Source organism: Podarcis vaucheri (assembly GCF_965113315.1).
Source record: "Podarcis vaucheri genome assembly, chromosome: 7".
Classification (NCBI taxonomy): Eukaryota; Metazoa; Chordata; class Lepidosauria; order Squamata; family Lacertidae; genus Podarcis; species Podarcis vaucheri.
The window spans coordinates 22,902,824-22,925,491 of NC_138765.1; the positions used below are offsets into that span (position 1 = coordinate 22,902,824).

A 22,668-nucleotide genomic window follows, 5' to 3' on the forward strand; every position below is an offset into this window, starting at 1 on the left:
CATACACACCCAGTTCCAATCATCCTATCACCAGCAGCTACATATTTCTGTTGTCTGGTGGAGATCAACTGAGGAATTACTTTTCCATTCCTTTCTCTAATCCTAAAGCATACCCTTGTTCTCTTCTGGTCCTTGCTTTCGCTATTTCCCACCAATCTACTTGCCTCCACACCTTGCAAAATAGTTGGCTTTATCTTCATAGCACAGGTGGGTTGGGATCAAGCTTTTGTTTCTTGACTTGGGAAAGGCTTATTGCAAGAAAGTATGAAAAGCCCAGGTATAACTGGTTGCTGTCCTACAGCCTTCAAAGAAGAAAAAATTCAGAATAGCTATGGAAACATCTTGTTACTCAATCATCCTCTCTTATGCTGAACAGTTCAGCAGATTTTCAGCCAATGTCAAGATCCCACATAGATGCTCAATCAAGCACTTCAGAAGCTTTTCATCTAGACCCCAACACACACCCCATCCTCATCCTCACTATGAATAGCTATACCAGTTTTGGGGCAAAGGCCTTCAGTCATTATGGACCTCAGCTGGCCAATATTCTTTACCCCTCCTCCCAATTGCTGATAGCCAAAGCATCTGATGCTGAGCCCTTACATTTTCCATGCATCTGAGATGCTCGCTTCTATTTGCTTCCACTCACACACAGGAAGCAGCAGCTAAACGGACAAGGGAGGCCTTTGCCCAAAACTATCACACCAGGACCAAAGGGGTTAAAAGAGCCCTTTGCCCATGTCTCAGCTTGTTTAGGACCCAATTCAGCAAGTGAAGCCAATTGAAAGGGGCTGTGGACTCAAAATGAAGTGACTGCCAGTTCCCTGTTGAACGTATGGAGCTAGGGTAGCCAACACGGTGCTCCTCTCCCCCCAATCCAATGTTTTGGACTACAACTCCCATCAGCCCAGCCACCATGGAACGATGGAAATTGTAGTCCAAAACAGCTTGAGGGCACCATGTTGGCCACCCGGTTGCATACAGCAATCAATGCAAATAAAAAAGTGAAAAGAACTAAAGGAATCTGGAGCCTGCCTTTTGTTCCTGCCTCTGTACAGAAGTATTCAAACAAAAACCAAAAACATGTTCCTTTGTTTCATCTTCTACCAGCCACTGCTAGTGGCCTTCAGTATTTGCTCAACTAAAAATATGATTTTGGAACAGATAAATTCAAGATGACAGTTGATGGCCAGTTAAGGAATACACGCATTTTGGGAATCCACCCTTAACCAATGTGCCCCTATGTATTGGCAAACACTACCTGTAGGGACTAGCTGCAGGGCTAACACTGGGGGGGGGGAGCCAGCCCCCAATATTTAGTTGCCTAGAGTAGAGCACAAATGGTACACACACACTTATGATTAGGACCAACACTGCTTTTTTAGAAGTCTTGCCACACCTTTCATATACCAGTTCCTGCTTTCAAAGAGGGTGCCTTATATCAAATCAAACTATTGGTGCCATCTACTTCAGTGCTGTCTGCACGGACTGGCAGCAGCTCTCTAGGGTCTCTGGCGGACATTTGTTCCCACCCTATCTGGAAAATCTGGGGTTTGAACCTGGGACCTTTCACACGGAAATTACATGTACTACTACTGACCTACAACCCTTCCCTATCATCCCTTGCAGCCTGAAGGCGGAATGTGTTGCATGAGAGTGGGGGAAACACCTAAGAACTTTCAGTCTCACAACTGAAATGTGGATGCATGAAAAGGATAAAACAAGCAACCAGTTTATGTGGTCCTTAAAATGAGAAGACCCACAATCATTCCTTGCTTAATATGTGCACGTTCCTCATTTTGTATTACCAGAAAATAGGCACAGAGAACACACAGAACATATAAAGCTGCTTTATACAATGTCAGATCATTTATCTACTGTTGCCTACTCGACTGGCAGCAGCTCTCCAAGGCCTCAGACCAGTGGTGAAGAATGTGTGGCCTCCCAGATGTTGCCAGACTGCAACGCCCATCACTCCTGGCCACTGACCATAGCGGGCAGGGCTGATAGCTGCTGAAGTCCAACAACAACTGGAGAGCCAGATGTGACCCACCACTGCTTTATGCCATCAGTTCCATAGGAACATAAGAAGCTGCCTTATACTACATCCGAGCCAGTGTTAGAAACTGGGATGGAAAAGCTAGGAACTAAAGGCTCCTGCAACCTAGGTTGTGGGCGCCAAAACAGAAACTCTTGTCGCCATTTTTTAGAGCGGGGTAGGCAAGACTTTTTATTTATTATTTTGTTAAGCATGAACTAATATGCAATTCACATAAGAGACACATTGTTAATATCACATTTTTATCAGAAATCATAAATGCATGTTTAATTTGGTGTTTACAATAAAGATATTGGTACCATACTTCGGTTTTCAAAGCACTCTACAGTCGTACCTTGGTTCTCAAACAGAATCCGTTCCAGAAGTCCGTTCGACTTCCGAAAACATTCAGAAACCAAGGCACAGCTTCCGATTGGCTGCAGGAGCCTCCTGCACTCAATCGGAAGCTGCGGAAGCCTCGTTGGATGTCCAGCTTCCAAAAAACGTTCACAAACCGGAACACTCACTTCTGGGTTTGGGGCATTCAAGAGCCAAAATACTCAAGTCACATGGTGTTCAAGAACCAAGGTACAACTGTACTCTTTCTTGTTAAACTCCTTAACATAGTGTCTCTCTTTAACATATTCTTCAAGGCTTCAAAGCACTTACATTTCAGTAATCCTTGAGTGTCAGCCAGGTGCAAAAAAATGGCACCCAGACTTGTTGAGGTGTTCACAAATAGAGAATCTTTAGGTGCAAAATGCGCCTGGCGCCCTGCTAATTTCGAACCCTGCATCAGACCTCTGATCCATCTAGCTCAGTACTGTCTACACTGATTGGCAGCAGCTCTCCAAGGTTTCAGGCAGGATCCCGTCCCAATCCTACCTGTAGATACCTAGGTTGAACCTGGGCCCTTCCGCATTCAAAGCAGATGCCATAACCAGCAACCTACAGCCCGTCCCCACAAGCCTGCCTTTCATCCACTGCAAGTGATATCCTTAGGGTCAAAATCCCTATCTTGCAACACCCATTTTTTTGTCTTGACTCCAACACTAACCAACGATAATAAAGAAAAGGTCTCTTATGTGACTGTCCTTCAAATAAGTGCAGGGTTCTAGCTATGAGAGTGAGGGGGTGCAAGTCCCCACCACAGCCACCCCCAGCCTTGCCTACGGCGTGCTGAGTACCTGTAGTTTACTCCTGTGGCTTTGAATGAGAAACCAGATGCAATTAATAATTAAGGAAAGCAGAAACCCTTGGCCTGCTTTTGCTTGCAGACAATAGCCCGGCCACAGCCAAAAGTGCTAAATTCCATTGCTCTTTAGTGAAAACAAATGCCATGTTTCCTCTTGGAGTAATGAGTCTTCAGTCGGCTCGCTCGTCAGCCCAGAATGAGCAAAAATGGACTTACAAGGCAATAAACATTGCTTAGCTTCACACCCAGAATCTGCCCCTGTGTGCGAGGGAAAGATGGTTTCATTTTAGAAGAAGCTGGAGAAGAAGAAAAATTCCTCGGAGTAAATTGAGCAAAAGCATCTCTACCCTGGGGGTGAAGTCTGATTAAAATAAGTCTTTTTGACGCAGAACAATTCTCGGCTTTCTGGGTTTCCCCAGCCACTCTGGGCGGCTTCCAACAAAATATTAAACATTAAAAGCTTCTCTAAACAGGGCTGCCTTCAGATACACCCGCCTCCCCATTTTCTCCTCAAAACAACATTGCACAGGAAGGTAGACTGAGAGACAGTGGACTGGTCCAAGGTTACCCAGTGAGCTTCACGTTCGAGTAGCGATTTTGAACCCTTGTCTCCTAGATTCTAGTCCATCACTGTAACCACTACACAACACTGCCAACCAAGCAAAGCAAAGACACACACGCAGACATATCCCTACAACTGACAGTGCCTTGCCTAACCAACATTTTCCAGTGCTTTTCCTTACTCCAAAGTACTCTTCTTTGGAGTAGTCCAGCTTCTGTGTTGATTTATTTTTGTTTAAATGGAGGTTGTTTGGAACTGTATCTGAGAGCAAAGAAAACCAGGAGTCCTCACATGTTATTCTGTGTTTGTTTGTTTACCTTAAACCTTAGAGCAAAAGCTGCAGTCACCAAGGCTGGGGCAAGAAGCAACAGGTCTCCTCCACCATTTTCACCCAAATCCTTTCCAAAACTGGTGAAGGGAAAGGTTCAACTCAAGTAGGTGAAGACAAAGTTTGCAGCCCCCACTCAGAGTTTGGCAAGATGTAGCAAAGAAGAGTGGGGAACCTTGGACCTTCAGATGTAGTGAGGCTCCAGCTCCCATCAACCCCAGCCAACATGGCCAGTGGTTGAGGATGATGGGAGCTGTAAAACAACAACATCTGGAGGAGCACAGGCTCCCCATCCATTGACTAAGAACCTTGAGTAGCATTTCTACCACGGGCAGTCTTGCATAGTGGTTAGACTCTAGCTGTTAATGGTGTCAGACTGATCCTGAGTTTGAATCCCTGCTCAACCATGAAGCTTGTGACATGACTGTGCAACATTTGCTTTCTTCCACCCTAGCTTACTTCGCAGGATTGTCACAAGGATAAAAGAGTGGGGAAGAGCCATGTGCCCCAAAGGTCTTTGGAAGAAAGGTGGGATAGAAACACAATAAAGACAGCAGTGCAGAACTACAGAAATATAATCCAGATGAAAAAAGTGTTTCAAAGCCACACTAGCGCTAGCAATGACAAGCCTACCACAGGGAAATCCATCTCCCAAATTCTTAGGCACATAGGCCTGATTGCAAGAGTCCAAACACAATTCAGACAGTAAGATTTAGCATCCTCCTCGTAGCCGTGCACCCATCCTAAATTGCAACCTTTTTTCTAGCTCACCTTCCCTGTACTTTTAACAACTGCACAACAGGCGGAAATTCTACAGATGCAGCTTTTGCTGGCACATATATGCATTCAATGAGGGAAGCTGTATCTGCTGAATGTCTATTGCAACCCTGTGAAAGGCACCAGCAGAAAATAGAAAAGGTGGTGGCAACCATAATGTTATTCCACCCGCACTAATGTTCAACAAACCTGTGAGGTATGAAACACAATTACTCCACTTTTCAGGCCTGGGAAAGTTCGTCCAAGACAAAGGGACTTTTCCAAGGGTACTCAGGAAGTCGATAGCAGAATCACAATATGAGGCAGAAGTTTTTTTTCCAGCGGCTTTGTTCAAATGAGAAGCAACACCCCAAAAGGGTACTTCCTCTGAACGATATTCACCGGATTGCAATGAGGACCTGCTCTAAGTATAGAACATTCAGGATTGCAGCCTTGCAGCCCAATCCTATGCATGTTTATTGAATTCAATGGGGTTCACTTCTACATCATGGTGTGCTGCGATGGTGGGGAGAGCCAGGTTTATATCCTGCTCTGCCTCGCAGTTTACTGGGTGATCACATGCACACACACAGTCTCAGTCCAATCTACCTCACAGGGTTGTTGTGTAGATAAAAAAGTGAAGGAGCCATGTCCATTCCAACTCAACAATTACATAATTTTTTCTTTAGAGAATGGGAATAAGAATAATGATACAAATCTAATCCAACAAGAAGTCTTAAGAAGATGCAACTGAAGCCAATCCCTGCGGCTGTGTAACCCTAAATATCCTTCTAGAGTTAAGCTTCACTGAAATCAGTGGGGTTTACTTCCGAGTAAACCCGCTTACGGTTATGCTACCAAAACGAAAAATCCGATGCGCACCTCCTTGCTCGCAACTCCCACTGCGTGACGTTTACTTCTGAGTAAAGCATGGCTAGGATCGGGCCGGAAGCCGATCCCTTTCGCCTGCGCTTGCATCCTTGGGAACGGTGCACCATCCCCGACTCTTACCGCCAAGCCGTTTTTTCTACGAAGCATTTCCTCTGCAGGAAAGGGCCCGGCCTCTCCTAGAGACACCCGGGCAGAAACTTGGATGCTTGGGAAGTTCCCAGAGCGAGCGAACGAGAGAGCGAGAGCGATCCTCAGCCTTCTCTCTCTCTCTCTCTATCCCAAGCTAAGATTTCAAGGGCAAAAACATAACAAAAAAAGAAAAGTAGTAGTCATCCTTTTTTTTAAAAAAAAAAGATGAAAACGAACCCAGCCACAGGAAACCCTCCCAGTTTCCAGTCGCTAATTAGTTTTTTTAAGGGTCTGTCTACACACACTGGCAACTTGAACAAAGCGGATGCCTTGAATTCCTTCCCAGCCCCAGCTTGGTTTTGGCAGAAGCCCATCTTGGAGCCCAGAAATCAGCCCAGGAGGAGGAGGAGGAGGCGGAAAAGGGCGATCGGGAGGCAGGGAGGAAGAGCCCCCCGCAACTTCCCCTCCTGCCCTGACCCCCAAAGCGCACCCCGATCCCACCCTGACTCAACTCACACATAGCAAACCCCACCCCACCCCACCAAAAAATAAATAAAAAATCCCCTCGCCTACCTCCTTCTTCTCCCCGCCGAATCCGCCACCTTTTTCCTTCCCCTAAGGAACTTAGCCGGGAATCGAAGGATCCAAGTCCGCCAAGGACTTTCTGGAGGAGCGGCGAAGGCGTCGGTAGCAGCCGCGCCGCCAACCAGCAGCAATTGCAGTTGCAGCAGCTGCAGCCCGGAGTTTCGTCGCCTCAGGCTGCGGCAGCGGAGACCCCCGGGGCCCCCCACTCCGCGATGCGCGGCGGCGGCGGCGGCCCGCTTGGATCCGGCCCGCTCGCAGGGCTGCAGTGCTGGGGCTCCTCCTGACAATGAGAGGCGGGGAGCAGCAGCAGCAGCCCCTGCTGGCGGGCGGGCGGGCGGCCCTGACGTCAGGAGGAAGGAGAAGGGTGGATGAGAAGGAGGAGGAGAAAAGGAGGGCCTGGCCGCTCGCCTCGCCTCCGCAGACTTCCCCCCAGCCGCCTTCTCTTGCTTGCTTCCCTCGCCCGCCAAAGTAGGGCCGCCTCGCGCGCCGCATTCGAGCCAGGACTCGCAAGGTCCCGCGCAGAAGCGCGGTCGTGAGGAGGGTTGCCCTCCTCCCCGTGTCAGCGCCACGCGCGGACCGCGGCTCCTTAAAAGGCAACACTTTTCCTCCTCCTCTGAGGAAGGTTTCGCGCGTTCCATTTGCTGCCTTTCCTTTCCTAAGCCCGCCTTCCCCCCCCCCACTCCCTCGGCGTTGCTTCTTTCTTGCTCCTTTCCCTTCCTCGCGCGTTTGTCCTCAGAGTGAGGTAGGTTAGGGTGAGCGAGACTTAGCCGCAAAGTCACGCAAGCGAGCGGGGGGCGGGGGGAGGTTCAGCTCAGGGCTCCTTACTCCCAGGTCGTCTGGATCTCCAGGTGTGGGTGGTTTTCCCATCATCCCTGACCATGGATTGGCCGGTGCTGATGGGAGTCCGAAGGACACCTGGTTCCTCATCTGCACCCTGCTCTTCAACCAGCAGTGTGGGCACTAAAATAAATTGGTACGGCGTTATCTATCACCACTGTGGCAGGTGGGTGGCACCGTGCTGGCTACACTCAGAGCTGCAATATCTGGGACTGTGGCTATTTCAGATCAACCCACCGAGCTTACAAGAGTAGCAAAAGGTATTTTTTTTATAAAGAGAGACACCTTTGATTAAACCTCCCCCCCTTTCTTTTCATACATCAGAAAAGCAGATAGCAAATTTCTCCCACCGGTTTTGCAAACCTGTCTCTGGAGAGCCTATATCGGCCCATTAATGCTCTAGGATTATGTAAAATAACATTATAATCTTAATGCTATGTTTATTTTTTGTGTGGAGACTGTATTAAATTTGATTTAATAAATAAATGAGAAAAGGAGCAATTGTGAGATACAAGAGGCAGAGGCAGACAGTTCTATGCAAAGCGTTAGTACATACCAGCTAAGCACAGTGACCTTTGTTGTATTTGTTTTCCGGGGGGGGGGGACACAACTTAATTTGGAACAGAGCCTACAAGAGCCTACCTTATAACCTATTTCTAATGTTGCCACTCTTACCCCAAAGTCGAATTCTCCTACATCTTCCCAACATTTTATACAGTATATGGAAATCATTCATATGCCACACCTATCCTCACATCAAGATTGATACCTGAGACCACCAACCCTCTTTCTCCATCCTGCTGTGGTTTGTGCTAGCCTGCCTGGCACTGGCTTCCGAAACTGGCCATAACTTCTTTTCTTTTAATAACTTTAATAAAATGATATAACAATTAGTCACAGAAAGGAAAGGAAATCCATATTAGGGCAAAACCTTTATAGGATGGCTGCCGGTCAAAATGTACTCAACAATATTCACTGTTTGGATAGGTGATTATGGGGAGGTGGAAGGGAGGCAAGATAGAGCAGGGGTATTTGGGAAGGTACCATAGCTCAGTATCACAGCACATGGTTTACCTGGTATGTGCAGGAAGTTTGAGGGTCTATCCCTGGCATTTCCAATTACGTAGAAGGATCTCTGCTACCCTAGAGAGCGGCTTCGAGTCATAGTACATATAGCATTGAGAAAGATGGGACAGTGTCATCAGTTAATTCATGTTACTTCATGTGGACTAGAGGCAAGATGCATGCATTACTTATTTGGAGATTTAACTGCTTAAAGACCCAAGAAAAGGGGCTGATTAAAAAAAACCTCCCCAAAAGACAAAACACTGTTTTGCAAGTGGCAGATAACAGAAAGCAGATGTGGCCCCATCAAATAGGAGCAATGTGTACATATGGGCCAGATTCACATTTTCTATCACTTGATTATTCAATCCTTGGGACTAAAATTTAGTACACATAAGAAATTCAGCAGCATTTTGGCAACTGAAAACAACTTTAGCAATTGTTAGCATCTTCCATCTATTGTTTTTGAAATTCAGCTCTTAAGGGACACTTTAAAAAAACAAAAAACCTGCAACCTTGTGATTATTATTCCTTTTCCTGTTCATAGAAGGAAAGGGGTGGGAATCTTGCATAAGATTGTTGCTCTGACAATATACACTGCCCATGAGAGTACAGCTGCTCAAATGAGTAATTATTTGCAGAAGGGAGCAGCAAGTAGATAGTCAGTGCAAGAAGTGAGTTTGCATATTTCTACTCTTCCTTCCACATCCTGATTTTTAGATTGTATGCTCCTTGAGACAGGGTCTTCTCCTTCTTGTAATTTGTAAAGCACCATCTATATGACAGTTCTGAGTCCAATGGGACTTAAACCCAGGTAAGCAGGTAAGCCCTGGATCTCGAGAATGTATTAATACATTACACAAGGCAAGAGGTATACATTGGTTCTTAATACATTTCAAGGAAATGCTTATATCAACCTGTGTGACATAATGGTTGCCACTTTTACACAGATGTTACATACCATGTTGCACTAGTTACGTTTGGAAGGGTGAGACTGTGCGGGACAGGAGAAGATGTTATGGTTATTTCCATGCCAGTGCTGTCTGTCGCCTGGGAGTTGAGGCACTGGAGTAGAAAGTTACAACTTCATTCACCTATCCCATGTGATCTCCCACTTTCAAGCATGACCTGTTTATTGCATAGCTCAATCACACGCAAGCAGCTATCATGCTATACCACAAATGGTGTAAGAATCAGTTGTCAGGATCCTTCCTGTCCTGTTGCAAGTTGATTTTTCTTAGGGTGGCAATAATTGCTGCTGTCATCATGCAGTTTCCTAGACAAGGGATCCAGCCCTAAGGTCTCTCAACTGCCTCTAGGGTCAGATCCTAAGTTGGCTGGCCAAATATCTTCTAATCATTTAGTTCTGGGGTGGGAAAGCTAGTTGCCCTGTGGGTGATTTGAGGAGCAGTCCTTCAGCATCTGCAGGTTCCCCACTCCCTGATTTAGTTAAATAAGGTAAGTACTTGCGGGTCAACTCCTGACATCCAAGAATCATAGAAAAAAAATCAGTGACAAAATTCTAAATATGTAAAGTGTATCTTAGCTTGTATTTCTTTATTTGTTGATATTTTATTTTAAAAAATCAGTGACACGCATCAATATATTGGAAACACAGGTGAGTACCTGAGACAACACCTAAAGCAGCCCAGGTGACTATATAGACACAAGTAAGCCCCAAGCTAAGATGGGGCCGAATATCAGCATTACAACGTAAAAAAAAAAGTGTCTGTCTTCCCCCACCCTCCCCAAAAAAAGCCTTGTAGGACTGAACTCCATTGAAAATGTTTAGAAACTTTTATCAAAATACAAGTTATATTTTAGTCTTGGATGCATGCAGTTTGACAATAGATCCTTCTTAAATTGGTACAGAATTTGTTGTGCACACCACGATGCCATCATTTCCCAAATTGAGAGATACAGCACCAAGCAGACTTCTTAGCAGAACTTTCCCCCATTCCCTTTCCCTATCGCATATTATATATTCCTTTCATTTACCTTCCTTATCTCATTATAAAAGCTCACACCCTTCCACTCATGTACTGTAATAGCAGACATGAGAGGAGGAGGGGTGGGATGAAGAAGATAATACGTTAGATTTGCAGAGTATTAGAACAATGGCTTTATTCAGCATTGACAGAAGAACGTTGCACTTGTCTTGATGCTTTGTAGTAGCCTTAGTTACATGTTAATAGAAGGTTAATAATAGTTAACAGCAAAAAAGGGGGACTAAAATTTTGACATAGAGACTTAATTTGACACTTGTCCCCGCCATTCCAGTATCCCCCATAGTACTGACTGCATGAACTGAGAAGGCATGTCAAAGAGGCAGCTATAATGTTTCTAGAGGAAGGCATTCAATAAAAGGCATTCTGGGAGGCATTCAATAAAAGCAACGTCCTCCCATATGCAATTGTCCCATAAAGTGTCCCAATTTTTATTTTATTTTTAAAAGAACCTATCCAGAAATACAGGTGGGACAGAAAAATGCATTTAAATATTAGCAAATCCAGATCTTTTTGTATGAACTGTCTTGATTTGCTATGCTGAGGTGCATTGTTCCATCCATTGCTAATTCAGCAATATTATTATTTATTTCACTACTTCCCACTCTTGTATAAGCCATGCAACGCATTAGGTGTTTTAGACTGCATTCTCAGTCTGATAGAGGAAAAGATGCTTGAAATGAACCTAAGTATTATTGTAAACTGAAAAAAACACAGCGTATACTCCATAAACTTCAATAAATTCAGTTACATCCATATTACACTGGGTGGATAAGCAATGCAAGGTAGTTTTCTACTAAACCATGCTTGCAGGGTGGGCGGAGTGTATTATTTTATGAAACCACAGAGTTCTGAGTTCTGAAAATCTCCCTGGCAAACCTGTGCAGATAACTTAAGCCATCAAATCCAAATGACTTTATAGAGTAGTCCCACTGAAACTTACTTTGATATATACGAACTGAGGACTGCAGCCTTCTTCACTAGGGAGAATTGTTCCTAAGAGTGCAAACCTACCTGAAAGTAAATCCCATTGAAATCTGTGGGATTTACTCCCATGTAAATCAGGATATTATGGTGCAACACATAAACCTTGGGAGGCTTGCTACTGAGTTCGATTGCAGCCCTGGACTCCTAAAACCCATTCGCTTGGAAGCAATTCTCATTGGCGTGTCAGTCACATATAGCTCTAAGTGTGCTGAATCACAGGGTTCTAAATGGCTCATACAGTACTCTAATATCCTGCTCAGATTACACACACACACACACACACACACACACACACACACGCTACCGTCGTATATTCATAGCATAATGCAGTACAAGAAAGCACAACAGAGAGAAACCACCGGATTTTACAAAAGCCTGTTTTCAACTTGGCAATAGGAAATAAATGGGGGCGGGGTGGGGGAAAAAGCCTCAATAATACCTGGAAGTAGGGTGAAGAAGTCTTGCTTCTAGTCATGCTGGGGCAGGCTGCTGCTGCTGCTGCTGCTTTTGTGAAATGCGGCATTGCACAACGGATCCCAGTATGGAGGCACGGGTGCGCTGCTGCAGTGCAAAATCCTGCCAGCAATTACTTGGTTAAATCTCTGCTCTGATTGCTGATTCCAAAGGCTCAGCATAATTTCTGAGGAAGGGAAAGACAGTCCCTTCTGACTGCTTTGCCAGCTTTTGGAATCCGGATAATCTTCAGAATGGGCAGGTTAGGAATGCACTCACAAAGCCGGGATAGGACAGCTCTTCTTGCCATGAACTCTTCCCAAAGCATTCAGGCTTCATCCGGAATGAGGAAATGTGCTAGCTCTGGCAAACAGGATGCTCTCCACCATTTGAGGAGCAACGCATCATCACACGCTCCCAATACTTGAAAAAGCAAGGAGCATTTCTTGATGACATATACGGTGGCGATGTTGCAGTTTGGCTTCCTTTTGGCACCTCTGCTTTTTAGAGGATTCCTGGTTTTGAAAAATATAACCATGATCCCATGGCAATTATGAGGAAGTGTGATCAGCATGAGGGACGCATACAATTCTGGGCAAGATTCCAAGGGCCACATGCTATTGACAGGCAGAGCCAAGGGCGAAAATGAGCAGAACAATGAATGCAAACGCAACCTTTGTACAGTAGGCTAGTTTCTGCCCACATTCACACACACACAAACACCCAGCTCTATCTGCCATCAAGCAGGAGGTATTATCCTGATTTAAGGACACATTCCAGCCAGGCAACAACACTTGGGAGCGCAAAGCAGAGGGGTGTGGCCTGGGGAGAGGGGTGTGGCCTGAAGAGCGTTCCAAGGACATGATAGAGAAGTGTATAGATCCGTATCCGTCCCCACTGCCCTATGAATTCTATGCCTGTCTCTGGTTCAGTTTAAGGAAAACCTATTATCGCATGATCTCTGGTTAAAATGCCAGTATAAAGCACCTTCATCCATGTTTGTGGCAGCTTGCCATCCATGCAAGTTGGCACATGGAGACATGTATGCTGGTGTGTGGAATTAAGTAATGAGGTTTGAAAATAGGGGAACCAAGCATGTTTACTGTTTATCGAAGTCCTTCCCAGCTTCATCAGACTACCCATAACCTCCCCTTCTCAGGATAGCAGAGCCCAGGATGTTAACAGAGAACTACTGGCAGACATTGTTCTCAACCTGCAGAAGATACCATGTGAGCAATTGCAGTTGGGAAAGATATACCCAAACCTACAGAGGCTGCAATTCTACCTCTACAGTGGTACCTCGGGTTACAGATGCTTCAGGTTACAGACTCCACTAACCCAGAAATAGTACCTCAGGTTAAGAACTTTGCTTCAGGAAGAGAACAGAAATCACGTGGCAGCGGCACAGCAGCAGCGGGAGGCCCCATTCGCTAAAGTGGTACCTCAGGTTAAGAACAGTTTCAGGTTAAGAACGAACCTCCAGAACAAATTAAGTTCTTAACCCGAGGTACCACTGTACTAGTAAATCTCACTAGATCCAGTCACCTTAAGAGTAATGGGATTGGCTGGATGGTACAAATCAGTTTGCGTTTTATTTTTGCTTAGATAAAATGGTTGTGCGGCATTTATGATGGTTGACATGGACCGGGTAAGGTAAGCAGACAGAAAAGTACAGAGATGTGGAAGTATTTAAACAGCCGAATGAAGTTCACATCTAGCAAAGCTCTCAGAAAATGATTCATGTTGGATTGCTGATGTTTTGCAAATGCAGGTCTTCAGCATTTCTACATTCTCCTTACTTGGTGGTTGTTGTTGTTGTTTGCCCTGCCTTCTTCCTTGACAGGACTCAAGGCAGCTTACAGATAAAAACAAGAACCACTAAAAACATAGGAAAAAACCACCATTAAAAACAAACAAACATTAATAGAATGAAAACTATTTATATACAGTGGTACCTCGGGTTAAGTACTTAATTCGTTCCGGAGGTCCGTTCTTAACCTGAAACTGTTCTTAACCTGAAGCACCACTTTAGCTAATGGGGCCTCTTGCTGCTGCCGCCCGATTTCTGTTCTCATCCTGAAGCAAAGTTCTTAACCCGAGGTACTATTTCTGGGTTAGCGGAGTCTGTAACCTGAAGCGTATGTAAGCTGAAGCGTATGTAACCCGAGGTACCACTGTATATAATATCTGTTTGAAATGTACAGATAATTACAATAAAAACTGCATGGCAACAGCCCTTTCATTGAAAGCAGTCAGTTTTCAAAGCCTGTTGGAGAAGAAAGTCCTCACCTGCCGGTGGAAGGACAAGGAGGGAGACAGTCGAGCTTCTCCAGGTAGGGAGTTCCAGAGACTGGGAGCAGCCACTGAGAAGGCCCTTTCCCACCAAGTGGGCCTGTGTGGGTAACTGCACTTAGAGAAGTGTCTCATCTGAAGATCTCAAAACCCCAGCGGGTTCATATGAGGAAATATGATATTTAGGATAGCTTGGACCATAGGGCTTTATAGTTCATAACCAGCCCAGAAACAGACTGATGGAGCTCTTCTGACAAAGGAGTCACCAGCTCCCTATAACCAGCCTTGGTCAGCAATCTGTCTGTAGCTCTTTGAGCCAGCTGAAGTTTGCGAGCACTTTTCAAAGGCAACCCCACATAGAGCACATTACAGTAATCCAAACAGGATGTAACTAAGGCGTGTGTCACTGTGGCCAAATCAGACATCTCAAGGAAAAGGCGCCGCTGGCGCACTAGACTTAAGTGTGCAGATGCACTCCTGGCCACTGCAGAAACCTGGCCATCCAGGTTGCTGCTTCAGTTTTTTGTTCACCACTTAGATATGTTTTGATTATGATGCAGTATATAAATTAAATAAATAAATTACTTATGACAAACACTGGTTCAGAACCAAGACAGCTTCCTTTGATTTAGGTGTAAAGAAAAAATAGAGCCGGGTGTCATCATCATACTGGTGACACCGAACCCTGAAACTTGGGACAACCTCTCCCAGTCCCACCTCTAATTTCCTAAGGCAAGATTAATATACTGCTAGGTACGCTGTGAAGCTACCGTAATTCTTTCACCAGTACAAGCTGCTCAATAAAGGAATCTCCTCACTCACATTTATTCAGCCTTCTGGCGGTTCCCTTGCTGTGTGAAGTGAGGCTGCAGGGAACCAGGCAGAGGGCCTTCTTGGTAGTGGTGCCCGCCCTGTGGAACACCCTCCTACCAGATGTCAAAGAAATAAACAATTATCTGACTTTTTAGAAGACACCTGAAGGCAGCCCTGTTTAGGGAAGCTTTTTATATTTGATGAATTATTGTATTTTAATATTTTGCTGGAAGCCGCCCAGAGTGATTTGGAAAACCCAGCCAGATGGGCAGGGTATAAATATATTATTATTATTATTATTATTATTATTATTATTATTATTATTATTATTATCTCTCTAATTATATAATAAAAAAGGGACGTGGGTGGTGCTGTGGGTTAAACCACAGAGCCTAGGACTTGCTGATCAGAAGGTCGGTGGTTCGAATCCCCGTAGCGGGGTGAGCTCCCGTTGCTCGGTCCCAGCTCCTGCCAACCTAGCAGTTCAAAAGCATATCAAAAAACAAGTAGATAAATAGGTACCACTCCGGTGGGAAGGTAAACAGCGTTTCCGTGCGCTGCTCTGGTTCACCAGAAGTGGCTTAGTCATGCTGGCCACATGACCCAGAAGCTGTACGTCGGCTCCCTCGGCCAATAAAGCAAGATGAGCGCTGCAATCCCAGAGTCGGTCACGACTGGACCTAATGGTCAGGGGTGCCTTTACCTTTTTATAATTTTAAAACACAGGTGCGTGCATATGCAATTTAAGATGTATGCAATGGCAGACTGGAAAGTGCTTTATGCCAAATCAAGACTCCACCGAGCCCCATATCATCTGCCTAGCAGTGACTCTCCAGGGTCACAGATCGCTTGCTGTTTGCCTTATGGCCGTCCTTTTAAACTGGCGATACCTGGAGTTGAACTAGGGCTGCATGCAAAGCACATGCTGTACCACCACTGAACTATTGTTCCCCCTGTAGCAAAGCAGGGCCAGCCCTCCTGTTTTTGTATCCTGAACCAGTTGCCTCAGGTGGCAGATTGCATACTGATCAAAGACAGGGGTTCTGTGGCTTCAGAGCCAGCACCCTGACATCCTTGGGCAATTGCTGGGCCCCTGCACCCTGACATCACCCACTGATGTAGCCTGCCCTGCCTCCACCCTTTCCTGTTTAACCCCAGCCTGGCATTCCAAGCAGTGCCAAGAGCCTGAGATTTTAATTTCCCACAATGCCCCAATACAGCACCGCTCCAGGGTATTATGGGAAATATGAATGGTAGCTAGACCCAGCATCTCAAAACTGCTCATAGCAGGGTCACTTTCATCCTCCATCAAAGTAAGATCACCAGGTGCCACTGGTCCTACCTAAAAGAGACTCCTAGGAGGCCAGAGGGACATTGCTGGAACAACTCTAGTATTCTGCTCTGGTCAGACCTCACCTGGAGTACTGTGTCCAGTTCTGGGCACCACAGTTCAAGAAGGACACTGACAAACTGGAACGTGTCCAGAGGAGGGCAACCAAAATGGTCAAAGGCCTGGAAACGATGCCTTATGAGGTACGGCTAAGGGAGCTGGGCATGTTTAGCCTGGAGAAGAGGAGGTTAAGGGGTGATATGATAGCCATGTTCAAATATATAAAAGGATACATAGAGGAGGGAGAAAGGTTGTTTTCTGCTGCTCCAGAGAAGCGGACACGGAGCAATGGATCCAAACGACAAGAAAGAAGATTCCACCTAAACATTAGGAAGAACTTCCTGACAGTAAGAGCTGTTCGACAGTGGAATTTGCTGCCAAGGAGTGTGGTGGAGTCTCCTACTTTGGAGGTCTTTAAGCAGAGGCTTGACATCCATATGTCAGGAGTGCTCTGATGGTGTTTCCTGCTTGGCAGGGGGTTGGACTCGATGGCCCTTGTGGTCTCTTCCAACTCTATGATTCTATGAACTCTTGGATTGGGGCAACACACAAAAAATGTTTTAAATGGTTCTAATTTTGGTTCCTCCGTTTTGTTTTTGTCAGGTTGATGTTGGTTAAATGTTTAGTTGGGGTTGGCGATTATTTTAATTTGGGTTTAACTGTAAACTGTTTATTCTTGTTATTCTTCTTGTTATTGTTATCTATTTATTGGTTTGTTTGTTGCTCGTATAGGATATTTTGCCTTTTAATGTTTGATGCTTTGTTGTGTTTTTATATGTTGTAAGTGGTTGGGGGAAACCCAGCAAGATAGGCAGGATATAAATGTTAAAAATATTATTATTATTTAAAAGAAGGAACCTCACTAGAAAGTAAGTTGTGCAGCCCCCCCCCTTTTGCCACATGTCCACTTTCAGTGAGAAATCTATATTCATATATGTGGCTGTGTACACACAACATTTTATTTCAGAATCAATGGAAGCTGGAGAATCACTGGAAAAGAATGGAGACTTCTGTTTTCTACGCAATCCACACACAATCTAGATCCATTGCCTATCTCTGTTGCCCCTGAAAAGCACTTCTTGAAAAACTGGTTTCATTCAAAAAAATAAAAGCTCATTGCAGATTGATTCCGCATTTCCTCACAGTGTGTCCATTTGAAGAAGAAAAAAGATGCACACACACAAAGGCGGTCCCAGTAATGAGGTGTTTCCACGCCTGCCCAATGACGTTGTGGGTGGACCTTGATTATTGCAACCGCCACTTCCTCCTTCTCTCACCTGGAGCACGTGCAGGGAAGAAAAGGCATGCATAATCGAATCAAGGTGCGGGCTTTCAAACACGTACCAAACAAACCACACCCACCTTTCTTTGGGCAGCGGTATCTAGAATCAATCTAGATTAAGAGCAGCACGTTGAGGACGAGCTTGAAGAATTCCGGATGGAGGAAAAACTGCATTTTTGTGCTAAGGACGTATTAGCGTGCACACAGCTTGTGTTAAGCGTGATACCCCGTTTGACCTTGGATTTGCTTTTGTAAGGCAGACATGCCTCGCTGTATCTTTGAAAGATAAATGGCAGAAAAAGGATCTATTAACTGCCTTCAATTTTGTTATCTCTGTTTCTCAGTGGGGCACCCCGGCTTCATGCAGTGGAAGAGCAATTTGGTTGGTTTCATTTTTCTTTTCTTTTTTGTCCTTTTCAATCTTGGTAACATTCTTCTCCCACAGCTTGTTGAACAAATGAAGCCCAGTACTCAAAATGCATGCGTATACCGCCCTCTCCTGACACACGACTATTATTACGTTAACTGACAGTAACTTCTTTTCTCAATGTATTTTGTTTTCTGTTTCACAGAATCATGGAATCACCTAGTTCAACTCCCTCAATGCAGGAATATGCAGCTGTCCCATACCTAAATCAACCTGCAACTGTGGTCTTATCAGCATATTTCACATGGGATCAAAGGCATACAAATACAGGGCTCATGTATGTTTAAGAGCATAGGTAGGCAACCTAAGGCCAGGGGGTCAGATCCAGCCCAATCACCTTCTAAATCTGGCCCGCAGATGGTCCAAGTTTGCTGACCCCTGGCTAAGAGAGATGGTTGAACCTATCAGTTCTGGTTTCTCAGTTTCTAACTTTCCAATCTTAGGTTCAGTTTTCCATATTTACACATCAGTTTGGAAATCTATTTGCTTAAATTCCTCATGAAAAATTGTCAGCATTTTACAGCAAATTTCCTCATGCATATATGTGTGTGTGTGCATCTATTTTTGTCTAAAATGCACAATTTTGCAAAGCAATTATCCCCTAATACAATGCATTTCTCTTGGTTTCTCATTTTTCCAGCCTTCAGTTCTCTGCATTTCTATGTCTGTTTGTGATTTTAAAACAGTCCTCATGAAAATTAATTCACACTTTAGCATAAATTTATCCTGATATACAGGATTATGCAAAGCATTTTTCCATAATATAATCCATTTTTGTGTATTTCCCAAAGTATATATGCATTTTACATGCACTATTGTGCATTTTTGTGCACATTAGTTTGCTGAAGAACTGCACTGCAAGATTTGGAAAAGTGTGGATTTCAGAGGGTGGCTGTGTTTCTTTTTGGATATTGTTTCTGAAAGTTTGCATTAGGTAAATCCAGCTCTAAATGCAAACTGAAAAGAATTTCTCCCTCATCCCCATTGCTGAATAGTTGGAAGAATAAATTTTATCAGGTATGACTCTCTTAAGCCATTTTATTATGCTACACAAGAAATACAGAAATGAAACCAAACTTCAGACACAGAGTACTATTTGAAAGTTTATGAACTAGATCTCATAGTCAGATGGAAATGGTTGCCTCAGAAATAAATTAACTGCTTAATGGGAAGGTCATGGGAGATTCTAAAGGTTTCTAAGAGGTATGGGAATTTGGGAGTAGAAACAGATGACACTGTGTTGAATACGGCATTGTCTAAACCTCTGCTGGAAGCCACATCTGCCAGGGTCCAGGAAGCATCTCTGAAGACACTTCTTCAATGGCATTGGACTCCCTGGAGTCGATCTCAGATCAATATGCCCATCTTTCCCCTTTGCTGACGCGGCTGCAATGCTACAAGGACATTTTTAACATGCGCCCCAAAGTGGCAACATTTTGGGAATTGGTAATTTGGGAAATTGCCAATATTATTTGCCAACCATCAACTCCGGAGCTCAAACTGCTGTCACCGGGTACTGATTCTAATCATCTCATGTGAGTAAAGAGCTGCTTTCGCTATTCCAGGCTGCTGCAAGAATAAAAGTTGGTGGATGCTGGAATTTGGTAAAAAGTCCTCCGGGGAGGGGTGGCTAAACAGTGTTTGGGCTATAGCCCTATCTCAGGGGTAATTGTCCTTTGTTTTTTCCGGTGTTATGCTTCGCTGACTAGCTGTACGAGTTAATCTGGTCAGTGACCGTTTAATAAAATTTGATTTGATTTGATATCTCAGGGGTCAGCAAGCTTTATCTCGCCTGGTCCGGTTCCCTCCAGCAGATATCCCTCTGTGGGCCGGATTGCGCGCGCGTATCCACGCACACCCACGATTTCCGGCGTCTGCACAGACCCAATTTTTGACATTTGCGCATGTGCAGATGCGATTTCCATTGCCGTGGAAGCAAGTCCCCACACCATGCCGCACCGGTTTAACGCAGCGCGCGGGGACTCACCGAGCAGGCGGCTCAATTTGGGGGCAGCTCGTGGGCCAGTTAAACGACCCCCGTGGGTTGCTTGTGGCCCATGGGCCTTAGGCTGCCTACCCTTGCCCTATCTGAACACCTCACCCCTCACCAGAGAGGGTGATAAAAGGCGACCAATCTCATAAGAGCATGGCATTCATTTCTCTGCTTTAGGAATGAAAACAGGCAGGCATGTCCACCTCTGCTAACCCAGGTAACCTTCTGGAGGGGCTATTTGAATATGATCTGATTTGGAGGGGTTGAAAATGATAGCATACTACTTTGCAATAGGGCACCTGACCTTAACTTCTGTCCGCCATATGTATGCAAAGAGCATTGTGACTAGTGTTGTTCGTTCACAAAATTAAATCAACAATTGGGGGGGGGGAGGGAAAGACATATATTATGATAAAGGGAAAGGATGGCTTTTGTGGCCTTGAGACAGCAAGCTGCACCTGCCAAGATTCCACCTTCTACACACCTGTACAACATACAGCAGCTGTGGGTCATAGGGAAAAGACCATGGCTCAGGAGCACAACACCTGGTTTGTTTGTAAAAGGTTCCAGGTTCTAATCCTTGGTATGAGGAAAGACCTCTGTCTGTGAGACACCCTGGAATGCTCATGCCAGTCAGTGTGCCTGTAATGCTTTCGGGGCAGCAGCGCTTCTAAATGCCAGGAGCACAGGAGGAGAGAGAGCTCTTGTGCTCATGTTCTGTTCCTTTGTTTCTCCCTGGCATCTGGTTGGACACTGCGAGAACAGGATGCTGGGCTGGGTGGGTTATTGGCCTGATCCATCAGGCTGTTCTGGCTTGGTGACATAAATATATTCTTATGAGCTGGGGGCGATTGGGATGTATGCCTGGGCCCCCTTTCTAATTCCTGGAATAGCCAGGCTAGTTTACTGGTGAGCTAATGGGCCATGAAGGAAACAAAGCAATGGCTCTGGCTGGTAGTCAGAAAAAAAAGGTGAGAGTTGAGTTGAGAGTTGAGCCAGAAGCTGGAGGCAAAGTGGCAAGCTGAGAAGCCAGAGAGTCAGAGAGGCAAGGTCCTTTTGGAGCGTTAATGTTGTGAACCCACCATCATAGGCTCAAGTTGAATATACAGTACAGTGGTACCTCGGGTTAAATACTTAATTCATTCTGGAGGTCCGTTCTTAACCTGAAACTGTTCTTAACCTGAAGCACCACTTTAGCTAATGGGGCCTCCTGCTGCCACCACGCTGCCGGAGCCCGATTTCTGTTCTTATCCTAATCTGGGTTAGCGGAGTGTGTAAACTGAAGCGTATGTAACCTGAGGTACCACTGTATGTGTAAATAAACCATTTATAGTAGTGATGTATGGAAGTGAGAGCTGGACCATAAAGAAGGCTGATCGCCGAAGAATTGATGCTTTTGAATTATGGTGCTGGAGGAGACTCTTGAGAGTCCCATGGACTGCAAGAAGATCAAACCTATCCATTCTTAAGGAAATCAGCCCTGAGTGCTCACTGGAAGGACAGGCTCCAATACTTTGGCCACCTCATAAGAAGACTCCCTGGAAAAGACCCTGATGTTGGGAAAGATGGAGGGCACAAGGAGAAGGGGACGACAGAGGACGAGATGGTTGGACAGTGTTCTTGAAGCTACCAGCATGAGTTTAACTAGACTGCGGGAGGCAGTGGAAGACAGGAGTTCCTGGCGTGCTCTGGTACATGGTGTCACGAAGAGTCGGACACGACTAAACGACTAAACAACAACAAAACCATTTATCTTAAAAGACACCACTCTGCTGTATCTCATTCCAAAGGAGACATGAAGCCTGGGTAAGCATCTGGAAGCTCTGGAATCTTGCAGTGCTCAGAGATTGGGGTGTGGGAGCCATGAAGCCATGGCAAAGGCTTGTAGCGCCACCTGGTGCCTCACTGACCTCGGTGACCTGCATGTCCGTGCCTTGCAGTGTATTAAGTGCATAACCTTATATGGGAATGGGTGGGTTAAAGCCATGACCGGATGTAGGTAACGTGAGACATTGGCAAACGGCCATGCGACAGGAGAGAACAAAGGATAATAAAAGAGACTGGGGAGGAGAGAAGTTCGAAAGGAGCTGCTCATACCATCCTGAAAATATTGCTGGCTCTCTGTGTCTTTATTTTATGCTAAACTGCGCCATTTGTGACGGCTGGCTTCCGTCATTGGGGTGGGGTGCAACAATATTAGTATTTTTGATGGATCTTTTGTGCAAATTTTCCCATCGGATTCTGGGAACCCAACACTTTTGCTGAATATCTCATAAAATCCTGAAGGAATAGTGAAAATTGTTCAAAGCTGCATTGGAGGAAAAGAGAATTTGGGATAGCCAGGAGCAAAGCTTTATACCCATCCCATTTCTCACACTGTAATCTTCCCACAACCAACAATGTACAATTTCTTCTCATAATTTGCACAATGAAATAACAAGAGCAGCAGCAACAACAATAATATATAGTTCTTTGCCCAAATGCTCAAAAGCACTTCATATAATTTGCTCCGTAACCCTTAGAAAACAAACCCTGAAAATTCAGCCAGTGTTTCATTCCCAAATTACAAAAGTGGGTAGGTGAGAAATCTGAGACAAATAATACAGATCTGTTAATTTGTAGTAAAGCAAGAATGAAAA

At 45.0% G+C, this 22,668-nt stretch overlaps 1 protein-coding gene across 1 annotated transcript in view; it reads right to left on the reverse strand.

The window, feature by feature from the left end:
* The window catches only part of LUZP1 (leucine zipper protein 1), a 70,846-nt gene extending 64,077 nt beyond the window's left edge, over positions 1-6,769 (reverse strand). Inside the window, exon 1 of the mRNA XM_082231522.1 lies at positions 6,473-6,769. The gene's annotated coding sequence lies outside the window, so the exon portion shown is untranslated. The remainder of the gene's footprint in view (positions 1-6,472) is intronic.
* Positions 6,770-22,668: the final 15,899 nt, after the last annotated feature.